Here is a 22,601-nt window from a genome sequence, read left to right as displayed (position 1 = left end):
TGAGCCAACTAGGGAACAGGCTATCCTAGATTTGGTATTGTGCAATGAGAAGGGGTTAATTAATAATCTTGTTGAGTGGGGTCCTTTAGGGAAGAGTGACCATAACATGATAGAATTCTTCATTAAGATGAAAAGTGAAGTAGTCCAATTCAAAACTAGGGTCCTAAATCTAAACAAAGGAAACTACGAAGGTATGAGGAGTGAGTTGGCTATGATAGATTGGGGTGCTTCATTAAAAGGCATGACGGTGGATAGGCAATGGCTAACATTTAAGGAACGAATGCATGAATTGCAGCAATTATACATTCCTTTCTGGCGCAAAAACACAAAAGGAAAAGCAGCCCAACCATGGCGAACAAAAGAAATTAAGGATAGTATTAGATCCAAAGAGGAGTCATATAAAGTTGCAGAAAAAGTAGCAAGCCTGAGGATTGGGAGCAGTTTAGAATTCAGCAAAAACAGACCAAGAGATTGATTAAGAGGGGAAAAATAGAGTATGAGAGTAAACTTGCAAGGAACATAAAAGTGGACTGTAAAAGCTTCTACAAGTATGTAAAAAGAAAAAGATTAGTGAAGACAAATGTAGATCCCTTGCAGTCAAAAGGGGGAGAATTTTTAATGGGGAACAGGGAAATGACAGTGCAATTAAACAAATACTTTGATTTTGTCTTCAAAGAAGAGGACACAAATAACTACCCAGAAATGCGAGGGAACCAAGTGGGGAAAAAAATTCGATAGGGGCCGTTTTTGGGCGTAGGTAGCGTGATGTGCTATTACCCCGCGCCCAATAGCCCCTGCGCAGGCAGGACACAAGTTTCGACCCACCATTCCAGGCCTTGCACGTGGAATCAATGCAATTCGCTCTTTCCACGACCAAAAGGAGCTCAATCTCTTAAAGGGAGGATGTTTCTTAGAAATCTCTTAAAGGTAGCTGGTAGCTGTTATTTGCTGAAAATAACAGTCCACTGTCTGCACGGAGTCTGAAAGGAAATCAGACATCGCACACGTAACACACAGATGCAGGTCCCATCCCTATGTTTACACACTGATGAGTTAAAACATTGAATAAAGGTTGCGCACTACTAAATCCCACATCTTCCAATTTGCATGCCAGACCTCACCAATCTGCCGATCTGAGTTGGTACCAGGCCTGCGATAGTGCATGCACCAAGGTTCCCTGCTGATGCACTAGAGACCTTGGTGCAAGAGGTGGACAGAAGGAGGGACATCCTATATCCGCAGGAGGGTTGGGGGAATGGCAAGAGGTCATCCATACAAAAGGCAGTGGGAGGCAGCGGGGGACGAAGTCAATGCCAGGCGCACAGCATCATGAACATGGATGCAGTGCAGGAAGAAGTTCAATGCTTTGACATGAGTGGTAAAGCTGAGTGAGGTCAACTGTCAAGTGGTGTCTCCGACCAACTGCACCATGCACTACACCCCCCATCACCCACATACCAACAAACTCTTTCCATCAGTACTCAACTCTTCCAATCAGATGCTTCCTCTTGCCTTTACACATGACCACTGTTTCAAGCCGCGCACCCACAACTCACAGGCCACACACACTGACAGCTATTCAACCATGACAGGCACATCACCCAGACACACGTCCCGCTTTCTTGCAGGAGAAGGTGGTGTATATCAAGAGGCAGCAAGTGGCAGTGGCATTTAGCCCTTGAGCCTGTTCCGCCATTCAATGAGATCATGGTGGACCTGTGACCTAACTCCATATACCCATCTGAGCCTCATATCCCTTAATACCTTTGGTTCACAGAAATCTACCAATCTCAGATTTAACTTTCACAATTGAGCTAGCATCAACTGCCGTCTGCAGAAGAGCGTTCCAAATGTCTCCCACCCTTTGCGTGCAGAAGCATTTTCTAACTTCACTCCTGCACGTCCTGGCTCTAAATGTTAGGCCATGTCCCCGCATCCTAGTATTCAAGTGTAGGAGCCCTCCAAAAATAGTTACAAATGCTCAGCAGCCAGAAGCAATAATCCAGCCACTAACCTGTAAATCCTGCATGGTCCCTTTAAATAGCGCTGGTGGGGGGTCCTTCAGGCTCTCGAAGACACGTTCAGATGGTCGGGGTTAAGACTGTGCATTGAGTTGAGTGTTAAGTCCCAAAATGGTGTCTGTCACTTTAAATCAGCGTTGCACACTGATTGAAGCCATTTTCTCCCTACTTTACATGATTCCAGCGTTCGTTATCTGCGCCTGCGCTAACCCCTATACCAAGATGGCGTCTGGCGCACGTCACGCTGGAAACGTGGGTGCGCATTCATGACACCATCTTGGATGTTGCAGAGGCCGCGGAGCGCCGAAACAACGGGCGCGACACAGCCCCATTTAGTGCCCCAAGGGTCTAGTGAGAAGGAGGAATTAAAGGAAATTAGTAATAAAAGGTGCTGGAGAAATTAATGGGCCTGAAAGCTGATAAATCCCCAGGGCCTGATAATCTGCATCCCAGAGTACTAAAAGAGGTAGCCATGGAAATAGTGGATGCATTAGTTGTCATCTTCCAAAATTCTATAGATTATGGAACTGTTCCTGCAGATTGGAGGGTGGCAAATGTAACCTCACTAATTAAAAAAGGAGGGAGAGGAAACGGAACTACAGACCGGTTAGCCTAACATCAGTAGTAGGGAAAATGCTAGAGCCTATTATAAAGGATGTGATAACAGGACACTTAGAAAATATCAACGGAATTAGACAAAGTCAACATGGATTAATGAAAGGGAAATCGTTTGACAAATCTACTGGAGTCTTTTGAGGATGTAACTGGTAGAATAGATAAGGGAGAACCAGTGGATGTGGTGTATTTGGATTTTCAGAAGGCCTTTGATAAAGTCTCCCATTAGAGGTTAGTGTGCAAAATTAAAGCACGTGGATTGGGGGTAATATACTGGCATGGATTGAAAATTGGTTAACAGTCAGGAAACAGAGAGTAGGAATAAATGGGTCTTTTTTGGGGTGGCAGGCGGTGACTAGTGGGGTACCGCAGTGATCAGTGCTTGGGCCCCAGCTATTCACAATATATATCAATGATTTGGACGAGGGAACCAAATGTAGTATTTCCAAGTTTGCTAACAACACAAAACTAGGTGGGATTGTGAGTTGTGAGGAGGACACAAAGAGGCTTCAAGGCGAATTAGACAAGTTGTGTGAGTGGGCAAATACATGGCAGATGCAGTATAATGTGGATAAACAAAGGCAGAGTATTATTTAAATAGTGATAGATTGGGAAATGATGATGTACAAAGGGATCTGGGTGTCCTTGTACACCAGTCACTGAAAGCAAACATGCAGGTGCAGCAAGCAGTCAGGAAGGCAAATGGGATGTTGGCCTTCATTGCAAGAGGATTTGAGGACAGGAGCAAGGATGTCTTACTGCAGTTATTTAGGGCTTTGATGAGACTATAGAAAGGATAGAGAAAGGATATACTTGCCATAGAGGGAGTGCATCAAAGGTTCACCAAACTGATTCCTGGGATGACAGGACTGTCGTATGAGGAGAGATTGGGTCAACTCGGCCTGTATTCACTTGAGTTTAGAAGAATGAGAGTGGATCTCATTGAAACATATAAAATTCAGACAGGGCTAGACAGACTGGATGCAGGGAGGAAGTTTCCCCTGGCTGGGGGGTCTAGAACGAGGGGTCACAGTCTCAGGATATGGGGTAGGACATTTAGGACTGAGATGAGGAGAAATTTCTTCACTCAGAGGGTGGTGAACCTGTGGAATTCTCTACCACAGAAGGCTGTGGAGGCCAAGTCACTGAATATATTTAAGAAGGAGATGGATAGATTTCTAGACACAAAAGGCATCAAGGGGTATGGGGAGAGAGCGGGAATATGGTATTGAGATAGGGGATCAGCTATGATCATATTGAATGGCGGAGCAGGCTCGAATGACCTACTCCTGCTCCTATGTTTCTAAATTACGAACTCCAGACAGACTTCAATGCACCAAGTCCGTTTACAACTTAAAACATAGGACATGCAGGTAAGTGCGAGGCGGCAGCGGGTGAAAGAAACGGCTTTTGTGGAGTGGAGATCTCTACCCAACATACACAGCGGCAGAGAAATTGCTCGATCCCAGGGATTGAATGCTTGCACGACTCAATCCCAGGGATTGAATGCTTGCACGACTCAATCCCATGGATAGAGCGATTTCTCTGCTGCTATGGATGCTGGGAAAAAAGATCTCCATTCCACTAAAGCCGGAAACTGCCAGTCAGTGGCCCTGAAATCATGGAGGGGGGTGGTTAGGATAAGAAGTCCTGATATTGCGGGGAGCTCAAAAGTTGTGGGAGAGATAGAGACTGGCGAATGGGGGCTCGGGGGAAGAGATAGAGACTGAGGATTGGGGGCTCGGGGGTGGGGGGGGAGATACAGACGGGAAGGGGGATTGGAGGGAGAGATAAAGACTCTGGAATGGAGGCTCAGGGGGAGAGATTGTGACTCCGGAATGGGTGCTCGGGGAGAGATGGAGACTGGGAATGGGGGCTCGGGGGGGGGAGAGATACAGATGGGAATGGGGGTTCGGGGGGAGAGGTAGAGACTGGGGTATGGGGGCTCGGGGACGAGAGATAGGGACTGGGGGCTCGGAAGGGAGAGCTGGGGGCTCGGAAGGGAGAGCTGGGGGCTCGGAAGGGAGAGCTGGGGGCTCGGAAGGGAGAGCTGGGGGCTCGGAAGGGAGAGCTGGGGGCTCGGAAGGGAGAGCTGGGGGCTCGGAGAGAGGGGGAATGGGGATTCGGGGGGAGAGAGAGATGGGAATGGTGGTTGGGGGGAACGGGAGAGAGACTGGGGAATGTGGGCTGGCAGGGAGGGAGGCTGCAAGGGAGGAAGAGTGATTGGGGAATGCGGGCTGGGGGGGAAGAGGGAAAGTGACTGGGGAATGAGGGCTGGGGGGGGAAGAGGGAGAGTGACTGGGGAATGAGGGCTGGGGGGGGGGAAGAGGGAGAGTGACTGGGGAATGAGGGCTGGGGGGGAAGAGGGAGAGTGACTGGGGAATGAGGGCTGGGGGGGGGAAGAGGGAGAGTGACTGGGGAATGAGGGCTGGGGGGGAAGAGGGAGAGTGACTGGGGAATGGGGGCTGCGGGGGGAGGGAGAGTGACTGGGGAATGGGGGCTGCGGGGGGAGGGAGAGAGACTGGGGAATGGGGGCTGCGGGGGGGCGGGAGAGAGACTGGGGAATGGGGGCTGCGGGGGGGCGGGAGAGAGACTGGGGAATGGGGGCTGCGGGGGGCGGGAGAGAGACTGGGGAATGGGGGCTGCGGGGGGGCGGGAGAGAGACTGGGGAATGGGGGCTGCGGGGGGGGCGGGAGAGAGACTGGGGAATGGGGGCTGCGGGAGGAAGGGAGAGAGACTGAGGGCTGGGGGGGTAAGAGAGAGAGAGACTGGAGAATGGGGCTGGGGGGGCGAGAGACTGGGGAACGGGGGCTGGTGGGGGGAGGGAGGGAGAGAGAGAGACTGGGGAACGGGGGCTGGTGGAGGGAGGGAGGGAGAGAGCAAGAGACTGGGGAACGGGGGGGGAGGGCGAGAGACTGGGGAACCGGGGGGGAGGGCGAGAGACTGGGGAACGGGGGGGGAGGGCGAGAGACTGGGGAACGGGGGGGGAGGGCGAGAGACTGGGGAACGGGGGGGGAGGGCGAGAGACTGGGGAACGGGGGGGGAGGGCGAGAGACTGGGGAACGGGGGGGGAGGGCGAGAGACTGGGGAACGGGGGGGGAGGGCGAGAGACTGGGGAACGGGGGGGAGGGCGAGAGACTGGGGAACGGGGGGGAGTGCGAGCGACTGGGGAACGGGGGGGAGGGCGAGCGACTGGGGAACGGGGGGGAGGGCGAGAGACTGGGGAACGGGGGATGGTGGGGGGAGGGAGGGAGAGAGAGACTGGGGAACGGGGGCTGGTGGGGGGAGGGAGAGAGAGAGACTGGGGAACGGGGGCTGGTGGGGGGAGGGAGAGACTGGGCAACGGGGGCTGGTGGAGGGAGGGTGGGAGAGAGAGAGAGAGACTGCTGAACGGGGGCTGAGGGAGGGAGGGAGGGAGGGAGACTGAGGGCTGGGGGGGTAAGAGGGAGAGAGACTGGAGAATGCGGCTGGGGGGGAGAGAGACTGGAGAATGGGGCTGGGGGGGGGAGAGAGACCGGGGAACTGGGGGGAGGGCGAGAGACCGGGGAACTGGGGGGAGGGCGAGAGACCGGGGAACGGGGGGGAGGGCGAGAGACCGGGGAACGGGGGGGAGGGCGAGAGACCGGGGAACGGGGGGGAGGGCGAGAGACCGGGGAACGGGGGGGAGGGCGAGAGACCGGGGAACGGGGGGGAGGGCGAGGGACCGGGGGAACGGGGGGGGAGGGCGAGAGACCGGGGAACGGGGGATGGTGGGGGGAGGGAGGGAGAGAGAGACTGGGGAACGGGGGATGGTGGGGGGAGGGAGGGAGGGAGGGAGTGAGAGAGAGAGAGAGAGAGACTGGGGACCGGGGGCTGGTGGGGGGAGGGAGAGAGAGAGACTGGGGAACGGGGGCTGGTGGGGGGAGGGAGAGAGAGACTGGGCAACGGGGGCTGGTGGAGGGAGGGTGGGAGAGAGAGAGAGAGACTGCTGAACGGGGGCTGAGGGAGGGAGGGAGACTGAGGGCTGGGGGGGTAAGAGGGAGAGAGACTGGAGAATGGGGCTGGGGGGGAGAGAGACTGGAGAATGGGGCTGGGGGGGAGAGAGACTGGAGAATGGGGCTGGGGGGGAGAGAGACTGGAGAATGGGGCTGGGGGGGGAGAGAGACCGGGGAACTGGGGGGAGGGCGAGAGACCGGGGAACGGGGGGGAGGGCGAGAGACCGGGGAACGGGGGGGAGGGCGAGAGACCGGGGAACGGGGAGGAGGGCGAGAGACCGGGGGAACGGGGGGGAGGGCGAGAGACCGGGGGAACGGGGGGGAGGGCGAGAGACCGGGGAACGGGGGGGAGGGCGAGAGACCGGGGAACGGGGGGGAGGGCGAGAGACCGGGGAACAGGGGGGAGGCAGCGAGACTGGGGAACGGGGGCTGGTGGGGGGAGGGAGAGAGACTGGGGAACGGGGGCTGGTGGGGACAGGGAGAGAGAGACAGAGAGACTGGGCTGGTGGAGGGAGGGTGGGAGACTGACGGCTGGGGGCGTAAGATGGTGAGAGACTGGAGAATGGGGCTGGGGGGGGGAGAGAGACTGGGGAAGAGTGGGGAGGGAGAGAGACTGGGGAACGGGGGGGAGGGAGAGAGACCGGGGGGGGGGGGGAGAGTGACCGGGGAACGGGGTGGAGGGAGAGTGACCGGGGAACGGTGGGGAGGGAGTGTGACCGGGGAACAGGGGGGAGGGCGAGGGACCGGTGAACGGGGGGGAGGGCGAGGGACCGGGGAACGGGGGGGAGGGCGAGAGACCGGGGAACGGGTGGGAGGGCGAGAGACCGGGGAACGGTGGGGAGGGGCGAGAGACCGGGGAACGGGGGGTGGGCGAGAGACCGGGGAACGGGGGATGGGGGGGGAGAGGGAGAGAGACTGGGGGACGGGGGGAAGGGGAGTGGGACTGGGGAACGTGGGCTGGTGGGGGGAGGGAGGGAGAGAGAGAGAGAGAGACTGAGAGAGAGAGAGAGAGAGACTGGGGAACGGGGGCTGGTGGAGGGAGGGTGGGAGACTGACGGCTGTGGGGGTAAGATGGAGAGAGACTGGAGAATGGGGCTGGGGGGGAGAGAGACTGGGGAACAGGGGGGAGGGAGAGAGACCGGGGAACGGGGGGGAGGGAGAGAGACCGGGGAACGGGGGGGAGGGAGAGAGACCGGGGAACGGGGGGGAGGGAGAGAGACCGGGGAACGGGGGGGAGGGAGAGAGACCGGGGAACGGGGGGGAGGGAGAGAGACCGGGGAACGGGGGGGAGGGAGAGAGACCGGGGAACGGGGGGGAGGGAGAGAGACCGGGGAACCGGGGGGAGGGAGAGTGACCGGGGAACGGGGGGGAGGGAGAGTGACCGGGGAACGGGGGGGAGGGAGAGTGACCGGGGAACGGGGCGGAGGGAGAGAGACCGGGGAACGGAGGGGAGGGAGAGAGACCGGGGAACGGGGGGGAGGGAGAGAGACCGGGGAGCGGCGGGGAGGGAGAGAGACCGGGGATCGGGGTGGTGGGAAAGAGACCGGGGAACGGGGGGGGAGGGAAAGAGACCGGGGAACGGGGGGGAGGGAGAGAGACCGGGGAACGGGGGGGAGGGAGAGAGACCGGGGAACCGGGGGGAGGGAGAGTGACCGGGGAACGGGGGGGAGGGAGAGAGACCGGGGAACCGGGGGGAGGGAGAGAGACCGGGGAACGGGGGGGAGGGAGAGAGACCGGGGAACCGGGGGGAGGGAGAGTGACCGGGGAACGGGGGGGAGGGAGAGTGACCGGGGAACGGGGGGGAGGGAGAGTGACCGGGGAACGGGGGGGAGGGAGAGTGACCGGGGAACGGGGGGGAGGGAGAGAGACCGGGGAGCGGCGGGGAGGGAGAGAGACCGGGGAGCGGCGGGGTGGGAAAGAGACCGGGGAACGGGGGGGAGGGAGAGAGACCGGGGAACGGGGGGGAGGGATAGAGACCGGGGAACGGGGGCTGGTGGGGGGAGGGAGGGAGAGAGAGAGAGACTGGGGAACGCGGGCTGGTGGGAGAGAGACCGGGGAACGGAGGGGAGGGAGAGTGACCGGGGAACGGGGGGGAGGGAGTGTGACCGGGGAACGGGGGGGAGGGCGAGGGACCGGTGAACGGGGGGGAGGGCGAGGGACCGGGGAACGGGGGGGAGGGCGAGAGACCGGGGAACGGGTGGGAGGGCGAGAGACCGGGGAACGGTGGGGAGGGGCGAGAGACCGGGGAACGGGGGGTGGGCGAGAGACCGGGGAACGGGGGATGGGGGGGGAGGGGGAGAGAGACTGGGGGACGGGGGGAAGGGGAGTGGGACTGGGGAACGTGGGCTGGTGGGGGGAGGGAGGGAGAGAGAGAGAGAGAGACTGAGAGACTGAGAGAGAGAGAGAGAGAGACTGGGGAACGGGGGCTGGTGGAGGGAGGGTGGGAGACTGACGGCTGTGGGGGTAAGATGGAGAGAGACTGGAGAATGGGGCTGGGGGGGAGAGAGACCGGGGAACGGGGGGGAGGGAGAGAGACCGGGGAACGGGGGGGAGGGAGAGAGACCGGGGAACGGGGGGGAGGGAGAGAGACCGGGGAACGGAGGGGAGGGAGAGAGACCGGGGAACGGGGGGGAGGGAGAGAGACCGGGGAACGGGGGGGAGGGAGAGAGACCGGGAAACGGGGGGGAGGGAGAGAGACCGGGGAACGGGGGGGAGGGAGAGAGACCGGGGAACCGGGGGGAGGGAGAGTGACCGGGGAACGGGGGGGAGGGAGAGTGACCGGGGAACGGGGGGGAGGGAGAGTGACTGGGGAACGGGGCGGAGGGAGAGAGACCGGGGAACGGAGGGGAGGGAGAGAGACCGGGGAACGGGGGGGAGGGAGAGAGACCGGGGAGCGGCGGGGAGGGAGAGAGACCGGGGAGCGGCGGGGTGGGAGAGAGACCGGGGATCGGGGGGGTGGGAAAGAGACCGGGGAACGGGGGGGGAGGGAAAGAGACCGGGGAACGGGGGGGAGGGAGAGAGACCGGGGAACGGGGGGGAGGGAGAGAGACCGGGGAACCGGGGGGAGGGAGAGTGACCGGGGAACGGGGGGGAGGGAGAGTGACCGGGGAACGGGGGGGAGGGAGAGTGACCGGGGAACGGGGGGGAGGGAGAGTGACCGGGGAACGGGGCGGAGGGAGAGAGACCGGGGAACGGAGGGGAGGGAGAGAGACCGGGGAACGGGGGGGAGGGAGAGAGACCGGGGAGCGGCGGGGAGGGAGAGAGACCGGGGAGCGGCGGGGTGGGAGAGAGACCGGGGACCGGGGGGGTGGGAAAGAGACCGGGGAACGGGGGGGAGGGATAGAGACCGGGGAACGGGGGCTGGTGGGGGGAGGGAGGGAGAGAGAGAGAGACTGGGGAACGCGGGCTGGTGGGGGGAGGGAGGGAGAGAGAGAGAGACTGGGGAACGGGGGCAGGTGGGGGGAGGGAGGGAGAGAGAGAGAGAGAGAGAGAGACTGGGGAACGTGGGCTGGTGGGGGGAGGGAGGGAGAGAGACTGGGGAACGGGGGCTGGTGCGGGGATGCAGGGAGAGAAAGAGAGCGAGACTGGGGAACGGGGGCTGGTGGAGGGAGGGAGGGAAGAGAGAGAGAGAGAGAGACTGGGGAATGGGGGCTGGTGGTGGGAGGGAGGGAGAGAGCAAGAGACTGGGGGTGACGGCGAGAGACTGGGGAACGAGGGGGAGGGCGAGAGACTGAGGAACGGGGGCAGGGCGAGAGACTGGGGAAAGGGGGGGAGGGCGAGAGACTGGGGAACGGGGGGGAGGGCGAGAGACTGGGGAACGGGGGGGTGGCGAGAGACTGGGGAACGGGGGGGAGGGCGAGAGACTGGGGAACGGGGGGGAGGGCGAGAGACTGGGGAACGGGGGGGAGGGCGAGAGACTGGGGAACGGGGGTGAGGGCGAGAGACTGGGGAACGGGGGGGAGGGCGAGAGACTGGGGAACGGGGGGGAGGGCGAGAGACTGGGGAACGGGGGGGAGGGCGAGAGACAGGGGAACGGGGGGGAGGGCGAGAGACTGGGGAACGGGGGGGAGGGCGAGAGACTGGGGAACGGGGGGGAGGGCGAGAGACTGGGGAACGGGGGGGAGGGCGAGAGACTGGGGAACGGCGGGGAGGGCGAGAGACTGGGGAACGGGGGGGGAGGGCGAGAGAGAGCCTGGGGAACGGGGGATGGTGGGGGGAGGGAGAGAGAGAGAGAGAGACTCGGGAACGGGGGCTGGTGGGTGGAGGGAGGGAGTGCGAGAGAGACTGGGGAACGGGGGCTGGTGGGGGGATGGAGGCAGAGAGAGAGAGAGAGAGACTGGGGAACGGGGGCTGGTGGAGGGAGGGAGAGAGAGACTGGGGAACAGGGGCTGGTGGGGGGAGGGAGAGAGAGAGAGACTGGGGAACGGGGGCTGGTGGGGGGAGGGAGAGAGAGAGAGACTGGGGAACGGGGACTGGTCGGAGGGAGGGAGAGAGAGAGACTGGGCAACAGGGGCTGGTGGCGGGAGGGAGGGAGAGAGAGAGACTGCGAAACGGGGGCTGAGGGAGGGAGAGAGAGAGACTGCGAAACGGGGGCTGAGGGAGGGTGAGAGACCTGGGAACGGGGGGGAGGGCGAGAGACGGGGGGAGGGCGAGAGACCGGGGAACGGGGTGGAGGGAGAGTGACTGGGGAACGGGGGGGAGGGCGAGGGACCGGTGAACGGCGGGGAGGGCGAGGGACCGGTGAACGGCGGGGAGGGCGAGGGACCGGTGAACGGGTGGGAGGGCGAGAGACCGGGGAACGGGTGGGAGGGCGAGAGACCGGGGAACGGTTGGGAGGGCGAGAGACCGGGGAATGGGGGGTGGGCGAGAGACCGGGGAACGGGGGATGGGGGGGGAGAGGGAGAGAGACTGGGGGACGGGGGGAAGGGGAGAGGGACTGGGGAACGTGGGCTGGTGGGGGGAGGGAGGGAGAGAGAGAGAGAGACTGGGAGAGAGAGAGAGAGAGAGACTGGGGAACGGGGGCTGGTGGAGGGAGGGTGGGAGACTGACGGCTGTGGGGGTAAGATGGAGAGAGACTGGAGAACGGGGCTGGGGGGGAGAGAGACTGGGAAACAGGGGGGAGGGAAAGAGACCGGGGAACGGGGGGGAGGGAGAGAGACCGGGGAACGGGGGGGAGGGAGAGAGACCGGGGAACGGGGGGGAGGGAGAGAGACCGGGGAACGGGGGGGAGGGAGAGAGACCGGGGAACGGGGGGGAGGGAGAGTGACCGGGGAACGGGGGGGAGGGAGAGTGACCTGGGAACGGGGGGGGAGGGAGAGTGACCGGGGAACGGGGGGGAGGGAGAGTGACCGGGGAACGGGGCGGAGGGAGAGAGACCGGGGAACGGGGGGGGAGGGAGAGAGACCGGGGAACGGGGGGGAGGGAGAGAGACCGGGGAACGGGGGGGAGGGAGAGAGACCGGGGAACGGGGGGGAGGGAGAGAGACCGGGGAACGGGGGGGAGGGAGAGAGACCGGGCAGCGGCGGGGAGGGAGAGAGACCGGGGAACGGGGGGGAGGGAAAGAGACCGGGGAACGGGGGGGAGGGAAAGAGACCGGGGAACGGGGGGGAGGGAAAGAGACCGGGGAACGGGGGGGAGGGAGAGAGACCGGGGAACGGGGGGGAGGGATAGAGACCGGGGAACGGGGGCTGGTGGGGGGAGGGAGAGAGAGGGAGAATGGGGAACGCGGGCTGGTGGGGGGAGGGAGAGAGAGAGAGACTGGGGAACGCGGGCTGGTGGGTGGAGGGAGGGAGAGAGAGAGAGACTGGGGAACGCGGGCTGGTGGGGGGAGGGAGGGAGAGAGAGAGAAAGAGACTGGGGAACGTGGGCAGGTGGGGGGAGGGAGGGAGAGAGAGAGAGACTGGGGAACGGGGGCTGGTGGAGGGAGGGAGAGAGAGAGACTGGGGAATGGGGGCTGGTGGTGGGAGGGAGGGAGAGAGCAAGAGACTGGGGGTGAGGGCGAGAGACTGGGGAACGAGGGGGAGGGCGAGAGACTGAGGAACGGGGGCAGGGCGAGAGACTGGGGAACGGGGGGGAAGGCGAGAGACTGGAGAACGGGGGGGAGGGCGAGAGACTGGGGAACGGGGGGGAGGGCGAGAGACTGGGGAACGGGGGGGAGGGCGAGAGACTTGGGAACGGGGGGGAGGGCGAGAGACTTGGGAACGGGGGGGAGGGCGAGAGACTGGGGAACGGTGGGGAGGGCGAGAGACTGGGGAACGGTGGGGAGGGCGAGAGACTGGGGAACGGGCGGGGAGGGCGAGAGACTGGGGAACGGGGGGGGGAGGGCGAGAGAGAGACTGGGGAACGGGGGATGGTGGGGGGAGGGAGGGAGAGAGAGACTCGGGAACGGGGGCTGGTGGGTGGAGGGGGGGTGTGGGAGACAGACTGGGGAACGGGGGCTGGTGGGGGGAGGGAGAGAGAGAGAGACTGGGGAACGGGGACTGGTCGGAGGGAGGGAGAGAGAGAGTGGGGAACGGGGGCTGGTCGGGGGAGGGAGGGAGAGAGAGACTGGGGAACGGGGGATGGTGGGGGGAGGGAGGGAGAGAGAGAGACTGGGAAATGGGGGATGGTGGGGGGAGGGAGGGTGAGAGAGGGAGTCTGGGGAACGGGGGCTGGTGGGGGGAGGGAGAGAGAGAGAGACTGGGGAACGGGGACTGGTCGGAGGGAGGGAGAGAGAGAGACTGGGGAACGGGGGCTGGTCGGGGGAGGGAGGGAGAGAGAGACTGGGGAACGGGGGATGGTGGGGGGAGGGAGGGAGAGAGAGAGACTGGGAAATGGGGGATGGTGGGGGGAGGGAGGGAGAGAGAGACTGGGGAACAGGGGCTGGTGGGGGGAGGGAGAGAGAGAGAGACTGGGGAACGGGGGCTGGTGGGGGGAGGGAGAGAGAGAGAGACTGGGGAATGGGGACTGGTCGGAGGGAGGGAGAGAGAGAGAGACTGGGCAACGGGGGCTGGTGGCGGGAGGGAGGGAGAGAGTGAGACTGCGAAACGGGGGCTGAGGGAGGGAGAGAGAGAGACTGCGGAACGGGGGCTGCGGGAGGAAGGGAGTGAGACTGAGGGCTTTGGGGGGTAAGAGGGAGAGAGACTGGAGAATGGGGCTGGGGGGAGAGAGACCGGGGAACGGGGGGGAGGGAGAGAGACCGGGGAACGGGGGGGAGGGTGAGAGACCGGGGAACGGGGGGGAGGGAGAGAGACCGGGGAACCGGGGGGAGGGCGAGAGACCGGGGAACCGGGGGGAGGGCGAGAGACCGGGGAACCGGGGGGAGGGCGAGAGACCGGGGAACGGGGGGGAGGGCGAGAGACCGGGGAACGGGGGGGAGGGCGAGAGACCGGGGAACGGGGGGGAGGGCGAGAGACCGGGGAACGGGGGGGAGGGCGAGAGACCGGGGAACGGGGGGGAGGGCGAGAGACCGGGGAACGGGGGGGAGGGCGAGAGACCGGGGAACGGGGGGGAGGGCGAGAGACCGGGGAACGGGGGGGAGGGCGAGAGACCGGGGAACGGGGGGGAGGGCGAGAGACCGGGGAACGGGGGGGAGGGCGAGAGACCGGGGAACGGGGGGGAGGGCGAGAGACCGGGGAACGGGGGGGAGGGCGAGAGACCGGGGAACGGGGGGGAGGGCGAGAGACCGGGGAACGGTGGGGAGGGAGCGAGACTGGGGAACGGGGGCTGGTGGGGGGAGGGAGAGAGACTGGGGAACGGGGGCTGGTGGGGCCAGGGAGAGAGAGACAGAGAGACTGGGCTGGTGGAGGGAGGGTGGGAGACTGACGGCTGGGGGCGTAAGGTGGTGAGAGACTGGAGAATGGGGCTGGGGGGTGAGAGAGACTGGGGAACAGGGGGGAGGGCGAGAGACCGGGGAACAGTGGGGAGGGAGAGAGACCGGGGAACGGGGGGGAGGGAGAGAGACCGGGGAACGGGGGGGAGGGAGAGAGACCGGGGAACGGGGGGGAGGGCGAGAGACCGGGGAACGGTGGGGAGGGCGAGAGACCGGGGAACGGGGGGTGGGCGAGAGAGCGGGGAACGGGGGATGGGGGGGGAGAGGGAGAGAGACTGGGGGACGGGGGGAAGGGGAGAGGGACTGGGGAACGTGGGCTGGAGGGGGGAGGGAGGGAGAGAGAGAGAGAGAGACTGGGAGAGAGAGAGAGAGAGAGAGAGACTGGGGAACGGGGGCTGGTGTAGGGAGGGTGGGAGACTGACGGCTGTGGGGGTAAGATGGAGAGAGACTGGAGAATGGGGCTGCGGGGGAGAGAGACTGGGGAACAGGGGGGAGGGAGAGAGACCGGGGAACGGGGGGGAGGGAGAGAGACCGGGGAACGGGGGGGAGGGAGAGAGACCGGGGAACGGGGGGGAGGGAGAGTGACCGGGGAACGGGGGGGAGGGAGAGAGACCGGGGAACGGGGGGGAGGGAGAGAGACCGGGGAACGGGGGGGAGGGAGAGAGACCGGGGAACGGGGGGGAGGGAGAGTGACCGGGGAACGGGGGGGAGGGAGAGTGACCGGGGAACGGGGGGGAGGGAGAGTGACCGGGGAACGGGGGGGAGGGAGAGTGACCGGGGAACCGGGGGGAGGGAGAGTGACCGGGGAACGGGGGGGGAGGGAGAGAGACCGGGGAACGGGGGGGAGGGAGAGAGACCGGGGAACGGGGGGGAGGGAGAGAGACCGGGGAGCGGCGGGGAGGGAGAGAGACCGGGGAACGGGGGGGAGGGAAAGAGACCGGGGAGCGGTGGGGAGGGCGAGCGACCGGGGAGCGGTGGGGAGGGCGAGCGACCGGGGAGCGGTGGGGAGGGCGAGAGACCGGGGAACGGGGGGGAGGGAGAGAGACCGGGGAGCGGCGGGGAGGGAGAGAGACCGGGGAACGGGGGGGAGGGAAAGAGACCGGGGAACGGGGGGGAGGGAGAAGACCGGGGAACGGGGGGGAGGGAGAGAGACCGGGGAACGGGGGCTGGTGGGGGGAGGGAGAGAGAGGGAGACTGGGGAACGGGGACTGGTCGGAGGGAGGGAGAGAGAGAGACTGGGGAACGGGGGCTGGTCGGGGGAGGGAGGGAGAGAGAGACTGGGGAACGGGGGATGGTGGGGGGAGGGAGGGAGAGAGAGAGACTGGGAAATGGGGGATGGTGGGGGGAGGGAGGGAGAGAGAGACTGGGGAACAGGGGCTGGTGGGGGGAGGGAGAGAGAGAGAGACTGGGGAACGGGGGCTGGTGGGGGGAGGGAGAGAGAGAGAGACTGGGGAACGGGGACTGGTCGGAGGGAGGGAGAGAGAGAGAGACTGGGCAACGGGGGCTGGTGGCGGGAGGGAGGGAGAGAGTGAGACTGCGAAACGGGGGCTGAGGGAGGGAGAGAGAGAGACTGCGGAACGGGGGCTGCGGGAGGAAGGGAGTGAGACTGAGGGCTTTGGGGGGTAAGAGGGAGAGAGACTGGAGAATGGGGCTGGGGGGAGAGAGACCGGGGAACGGGGGGGAGGGCGAGAGACCGGGGAACGGGGGGGAGGGCGAGAGACCGGGGAACGGGGGGGAGGGCGAGAGACCGGGGAACGGGGGGGAGGGCGAGAGACCGGGGAACGGGGGGGAGGGCGAGGGACCGGGGAACGGGGGGGAGGGCGAGAGACCGGGGAACGGGGGGGAGGGCGAGAGACCGGGGAACGGGGGGGAGGGCGAGAGACCGGGGAATGGGGGGGAGGGCGAGAGACCGGGGAACGGGGGGGAGGGCGAGAGACCGGGGAACGGGGGGGAGGGCGAGAGACCGGGGAACGGGGGGGAGGGCGAGAGACCGGGGAACGGGGGGGAGGGAGAGAGACCGGGGAACGGGGGCTGGTGGGGGGAGGGAGAGAGAGGGAGACTGGGGAACGGGGACTGGTCGGAGGGAGGGAGAGAGAGAGACTGGGGAACGGGGGCTGGTCGGGGGAGGGAGGGAGAGAGAGACTGGGGAACGGGGGATGGTGGGGGGAGGGAGGGAGAGAGAGAGACTGGGAAATGGGGGATGGTGGGGGGAGGGAGGGAGAGAGAGACTGGGGAACAGGGGCTGGTGGGGGGAGGGAGAGAGAGAGAGACTGGGGAACGGGGGCTGGTGGGGGGAGGGAGAGAGAGAGAGACTGGGGAACGGGGACTGGTCGGAGGGAGGGAGAGAGAGAGAGACTGGGCAACGGGGGCTGGTGGCGGGAGGGAGGGAGAGAGTGAGACTGCGAAACGGGGGCTGAGGGAGGGAGAGAGAGAGACTGCGGAACGGGGGCTGCGGGAGGAAGGGAGTGAGACTGAGGGCTTTGGGGGGTAAGAGGGAGAGAGACTGGAGAATGGGGCTGGGGGGAGAGAGACCGGGGAACGGGGGGGAGGGCGAGAGACCGGGGAACGGGGGGGAGGGCGAGAGACCGGGGAACGGGGGGGAGGGCGAGAGACCGGGGAACGGGGGGGAGGGCGAGAGACCGGGGAACGGGGGGGAGGGCGAGGGACCGGGGAACGGGGGGGAGGGCGAGAGACCGGGGAACGGGGGGGAGGGCGAGAGACCGGGGAACGGGGGGGAGGGCGAGAGACCGGGGAATGGGGGGGAGGGCGAGAGACCGGGGAACGGGGGGGAGGGCGAGAGACCGGGGAACGGGGGGGAGGGCGAGAGACCGGGGAACGGGGGGGAGGGCGAGAGACCGGGGAACGGGGGGGAGGGCGAGAGACCGGGGAACGGGGGGGTGGGCGAGAGACCGGGGAACGGGGGGGAGGGCGAGAGACCGGGGAACGGGGGGGAGGGCGAGAGACCGGGGAACGGGGGGGAGGGCGAGAGACCGGGGAACGGGGGGGAGGGCGAGAGACCGGGGAACGGGGGGGAGGGCGAGAGACCGGGGAACGGGGGGGAGGGCGAGAGACCGGGGAACGGGGGGGAGGGCGAGAGACCGGGGAACGGGGGGGAGGGCGAGAGACCGGGGAACGGGGGGGAGGGCGAGAGACCGGGGAACGGGGGGGAGGGCGAGAGACCGGGGAGCGGTGGGGAGGGCGAGCGACCGGGGAGCGGTGGGGAGGGCGAGAGACCGGGGAACGGGGGGGAGGGAGAGAGACCGGGGAGCGGCGGGGAGGGAGAGAGACCGGGGAACGGGGGGGAGGGAAAGAGACCGGGGAACGGGGGGGAGGGAGAAGACCGGGGAACGGGGGGGAGGGAGAGAGACCGGGGAACGGGGGCTGGTGGGGGGAGGGAGAGAGAGGGAGACTGGGGAACGCGGGCTGGTGGGGGGAGGGAGAGAGAGAGAGACTGGGGAACGGGGACTGGTCGGAGGGAGGGAGAGAGAGAGACTGGGGAACGGGGGCTGGTCGGGGGAGGGAGGGAGAGAGAGACTGGGGAACGGGGGATGGTGGGGGGAGGGAGGGAGAGAGAGAGACTGGGAAATGGGGGATGGTGGGGGGAGGGAGGGAGAGAGAGACTGGGGAACAGGGGCTGGTGGGGGGAGGGAGAGAGAGAGAGACTGGGGAACGGGGGCTGGTGGGGGGAGGGAGAGAGAGAGAGACTGGGGAACGGGGACTGGTCGGAGGGAGGGAGAGAGAGAGAGACTGGGCAACGGGGGCTGGTGGCGGGAGGGAGGGAGAGAGTGAGACTGCGAAACGGGGGCTGAGGGAGGGAGAGAGAGAGACTGCGGAACGGGGGCTGCGGGAGGAAGGGAGTGAGACTGAGGGCTTTGGGGGGTAAGAGGGAGAGAGACTGGAGAAAGGGGCTGGGGGGAGAGAGACCGGGGAACGGGGGGGAGGGCGAGAGACCGGGGAACGGGGGGGAGGGCGAGAGACCGGGGAACGGGGGGGAGGGCGAGAGACCGGGGAACGGGGGGGAGGGCGAGAGACCGGGGAACGGGGGGGAGGGCGAGAGACCGGGGAACGGGGGGGAGGGCGAGAGACCGGGGAACGGGGGGGAGGGCGAGAGACCGGGGAACGGGGGGGAGGGCGAGAGACCGGGGAACGGGGGGGAGGGCGAGAGACCGGGGAACGGGGGGGAGGGCGAGAGACCGGGGAACGGGGGGGAGGGCGAGAGACCGGGGAACGGGGGGGAGGGCGAGAGACCGGGGAACGGGGGGGAGGGCGAGAGACCGGGGAACGGGGGGGAGGGCGAGAGACCGGGGAACGGGGGGGAGGGCGAGAGACCGGGGAACGGGGGGGAGGGCGAGAGACCGGGGAACGGGGGGGAGGGCGAGAGACCGGGGAACGGGGGGGAGGGCGAGAGACCGGGGAACGGGGGGGAGGGCGAGAGACCGGGGAACGGGGGGGAGGGCGAGAGACCGGGGAACGGGGGGGAGGGCGAGAGACCGGGGAACGGGGGGGAGGGCGAGAGACCGGGGAACGGGGGGGAGGGCGAGAGACCGGGGAACGGGGGGGAGGGCGAGAGACCGGGGAACGGGGGGGAGGGCGAGAGACCGGGGAACGGGGGGGAGGGCGAGAGACCGGGGAACGGGGGGGAGGGCGAGAGACCGGGGAACGGGGGGGAGGGCGAGAGACCGGGGAACGGGGGGGAGGGCGAGAGACCGGGGAACGGGGCGGAGGGCGAGAGACCGGGGAACGGGGCGGAGGGCGAGAGACCGGGGAACGGGGGGGTGGTCGAGAGACCGGGGAACGGGGGGGAGTGCGAGAGACCGGGGAACGGGGGGGAGGGCGAGAGACCGGGGAACGGGGGGGAGGGCGAGAGACCGGGGAACGGTGGGGAGGGAGCGAGACTGGGGAACGGGGGCTGGTGGGGGGAGGGAGAGAGACTGGGGAACGGGGGCTGGTGGGGACAGGGAGAGAGAGACAGAGAGACTGGGCTGGTGGAGGGAGGGTGGGAGACTGACGGCTGGGGGCGTAAGGTGGTGAGAGACTGGAGAATGGGGCTGGGGGGTGAGAGAGACTGGGGAACGGGGGGGAGGGCGAGAGACCGGGGAACGATGGGGAGGGCGAGAGACCGGGGAACGGGGGGTGGGCGAGAGACCGGGGAACGGGGGATGGGGGGGGAGAGGGAGAGAGACTGGGGGACGGGGGGAAGGGGAGAGGGACTGGGGAACGTGGGCTGGTGGGGGGAGGGAGGGAGAGAGAGAGAGAGACTGGGAGAGAGAGAGAGACTGGGGAACGGGGGCTGGTGGAGGGAGGGTGGGAGACTGACGGCTGTGGGGGTAAGATGGAGAGAGACTGGAGAATGGGGCTGCGGGGGAGAGAGACTGGGGAACAGGGGGGAGGGAGAGAGACCGGGGAACGGGGGGGAGGGAGAGAGACCGGGGAACGGGGGGGAGGGAGAGAGACCGGGGAACGGGGGGGAGGGAGAGTGACCGGGGAACGGGGGGGAGGGAGAGTGACCGGGGAACGGGGGGGAGGGAGAGTGACCGGGGAACGGCGGGGAGGGAGATTGACCGGGGAACGGGGGGGAGGGAGAGTGACCGGGGAACCGGGGGGAGGGAGAGTGACCGGGGAACGGGGTGGGAGGGAGAGAGACCGGGGAACGGGGAGGAGGGAGAGAGACCGGGGAACGGGGGGGAGGGAGAGAGACCGGGGAACGGGGGGGAGGGAGAGAGACCGGGGAACGGGGGGGAGGGAGAGAGACCGGGGAACGGGGGGGAGGGAGAGAGACCGGGGAGCGGCGGGGAGGGAGAGAGACCGGGGAACGGGGGGGAGGGAAAGAGACCGGGGAACGGGGGGGAGGGAGAAGACCGGGGAACGGGGGGGAGGGAGAGAGACCGGGGAACGGGGCCTGGTGGGGGGAGGGAGAGAGAGGGAGACTGGGGAACGCGGGCTGGTGGGGGGAGGGAGAGAGAGAGAGACTGGGGAACGCGGGCTGGTGGGGGGAGGGAGGGAGAGAGAGAGAGACTGGGGAACGCGGGCTGGTGGGGGGAGGGAGGGAGAGAGAGAGAGACTGGTGAACGGGGGCAGGTGGGGGGAGGGAGAGAGAGAGAGACTTGGGAACGTGGGCTGGTGGAGGGAGGGAGGGAGAGAGACTGGGGAACGGGGGCTGGTGCGGGGATGGAGGGAGAGAGAGAGAGCGAGACTGGGGAACGGGGGCTGGTGGGGGGAGGGAGGGAGAGAGACTGGGGAACGGGGGCTGGTGAAGGGAGGGAGGGAGAGAGCAAGAGACTGGGGGTGAGGGCGAGAGACTGGGGAACGAGGGGGAGGGCGAGAGACTGAGGAACGGGGGGGAGGGCGAGAGACTGGGGAACGGGGGGGAGGGCGAGAGACTGGGGAACGGGGGGGAGGGCGAGAGACTGGGGAACGGGGGGGAGGGCGAGAGACTGGGGAACGGGGGGGAGGGCGAGAGAATGGGAAACAGGGGGAGGGCGAGAGACTGGGGTACGGGCGGGGAGGGCGAGAGACTGGGGAATGGGGGGGGAGGGCGAGAGAGAGACTGGGGAACGGGGGATGGTGGGGGGAGGGAGGGAGAGAGAGAGCCTGGGGAACGGGGGCTGGTGGGAGGAGGGAGAGAGAGAGAGGGAGAGACTCGGGAACGGGGGCTGGTGGGTGGAGGGAGGGAGTGGGAGAGAGACTGGGGAACGGGGGCTGGTGGGGGGAGGGAGGGAGAGAGAGAGAGAGAGACTGGGGAACGGGGGCTGGGGGGCAGAGGGAGAGAGACTGGGGAACGGGGGCTGGGGGTTGGAGGGAGAGAGACTGGGGAACGGGGGCTGGTGGGGGGAGGGAGAGAGACTGGGGAACTGGTGCTGCGGGGGAGAGGGAGAGAGACTGGGGAACGGGGGCTGGGGGGGAGAGGGAGAGAGACTGGGGAACCGGGGGGAGGGGAGAGAGACTGGGGAACGGGGGGAGAGGGGAGAGAGTGGGGAACGGGGGGAGAGGGGAGAGAGTGGGGAACGGGGGCTGGGGGGGAGAGGGAGAGAGACTGGGGAACGGGGGCTGGGGGGGAGAGGGAGAGAGACTGGGGAACGGGGGCTGGGGGGGAGAGGGAGAGAGACTGGGGAACGGGGGCTGGGGGGGGAGAGGGAGAGAGACTGGGGAACGGGGGGGAGGGCGAGAGAGTGGGGAACGGGGGCTGGGGGGGAGAGGGAGAGAGACTGGGGAACGGGGGCTGGGGGGGAGAGGGAGAGAGACTGGGGAACGGGGGCTGGGGGGGAGAGGGAGAGAGACTGGGGAACGGGGGCTGGGGGGGAGAGGGAGAGAGACTGGGGAACGGGGGCTGGGGGGGAGAGGGAGAGAGACTGGGGAACGGGGGCTGGGGGGGAGAGGGAGAGAGACTGGGGAACGGGGGGTGAGGGGAGAGAGACTGGGGAACGGGGGCTGGGGGGGGGAGGGTGAGAGACTGGGGAACGGGGGCTGGGGGGGGAGAGGGAGAGAGACTGGGGAACGGGGGCTGGGGGGGAGAGGGTGAGAGACTGGGGAACGGGGGCTGGGGGGGAGAGGGAGAGAGACTGGGGAACGGGGGCTGGGGGGGAGAGGGAGCGAGACTGGGGAACGTGGACTGGGGGGGAGAGGGAGAGAGACTGGGGAATGGGGCCGGGGCGGGGGGAGAGGGAGAGAGACTGTGGGGGAAAGGGAGAGAGACTGGGGAATGGGGTTGCGGGGGGTAGAGGGAGAGAGACTGGGGAGAAAAGGGAGAGAGACTGGGCAATGTGGGCTGGGGGGAAGAAGGACTGTGTCATGGGGGCTGAGGGTTTCACTGTAAATCTTCTTTGCACTTTCTCTCGTGCTTCTATATCCTTTTTGTAATATGGTGACCAGAACTCTGCAAGTGAAAATGATAACAGGGTTCGATTGACAATAATGAAGCAGATTATCACCAAATCTGATGATATGAAAACATGAATTGTGCCACCCTAGCAAAATTACTTTTACATTTTTCAATAAAATGAAGTTGCAGTATATTTGGTTATATATGGCCCAGTGAGGTCCACATTCTGTTTATCCTACAAAACTGGAGACAGTCAATGAAGTGCATTGTTGGTCTCTAGGATTTGTTTTGAGATGATGGGACAAATCGCCTTTTTTTGTGCTGTCAGCTTCAGTGTCCTACATATTATTGTCAAGTTATCT

The 22,601-nt window shown here is 65.8% G+C and overlaps 1 pseudogene; it reads left to right on the top strand.

Moving 5' to 3' along the window:
* LOC137344661 (cryptochrome-1-like) overlaps positions 1-22,601 on the top strand; it is a 76,928-nt pseudogene that overhangs the window by 15,026 nt on the left and 39,301 nt on the right.

The sequence above is a fragment of the Heptranchias perlo genome, chromosome 27 (genome assembly GCF_035084215.1).
Source record: "Heptranchias perlo isolate sHepPer1 chromosome 27, sHepPer1.hap1, whole genome shotgun sequence".
NCBI lineage: Eukaryota > Metazoa > Chordata > Chondrichthyes > Hexanchiformes > Hexanchidae > Heptranchias > Heptranchias perlo.
This window is presented reverse-complemented; position numbering and strand designations above follow the sequence as displayed.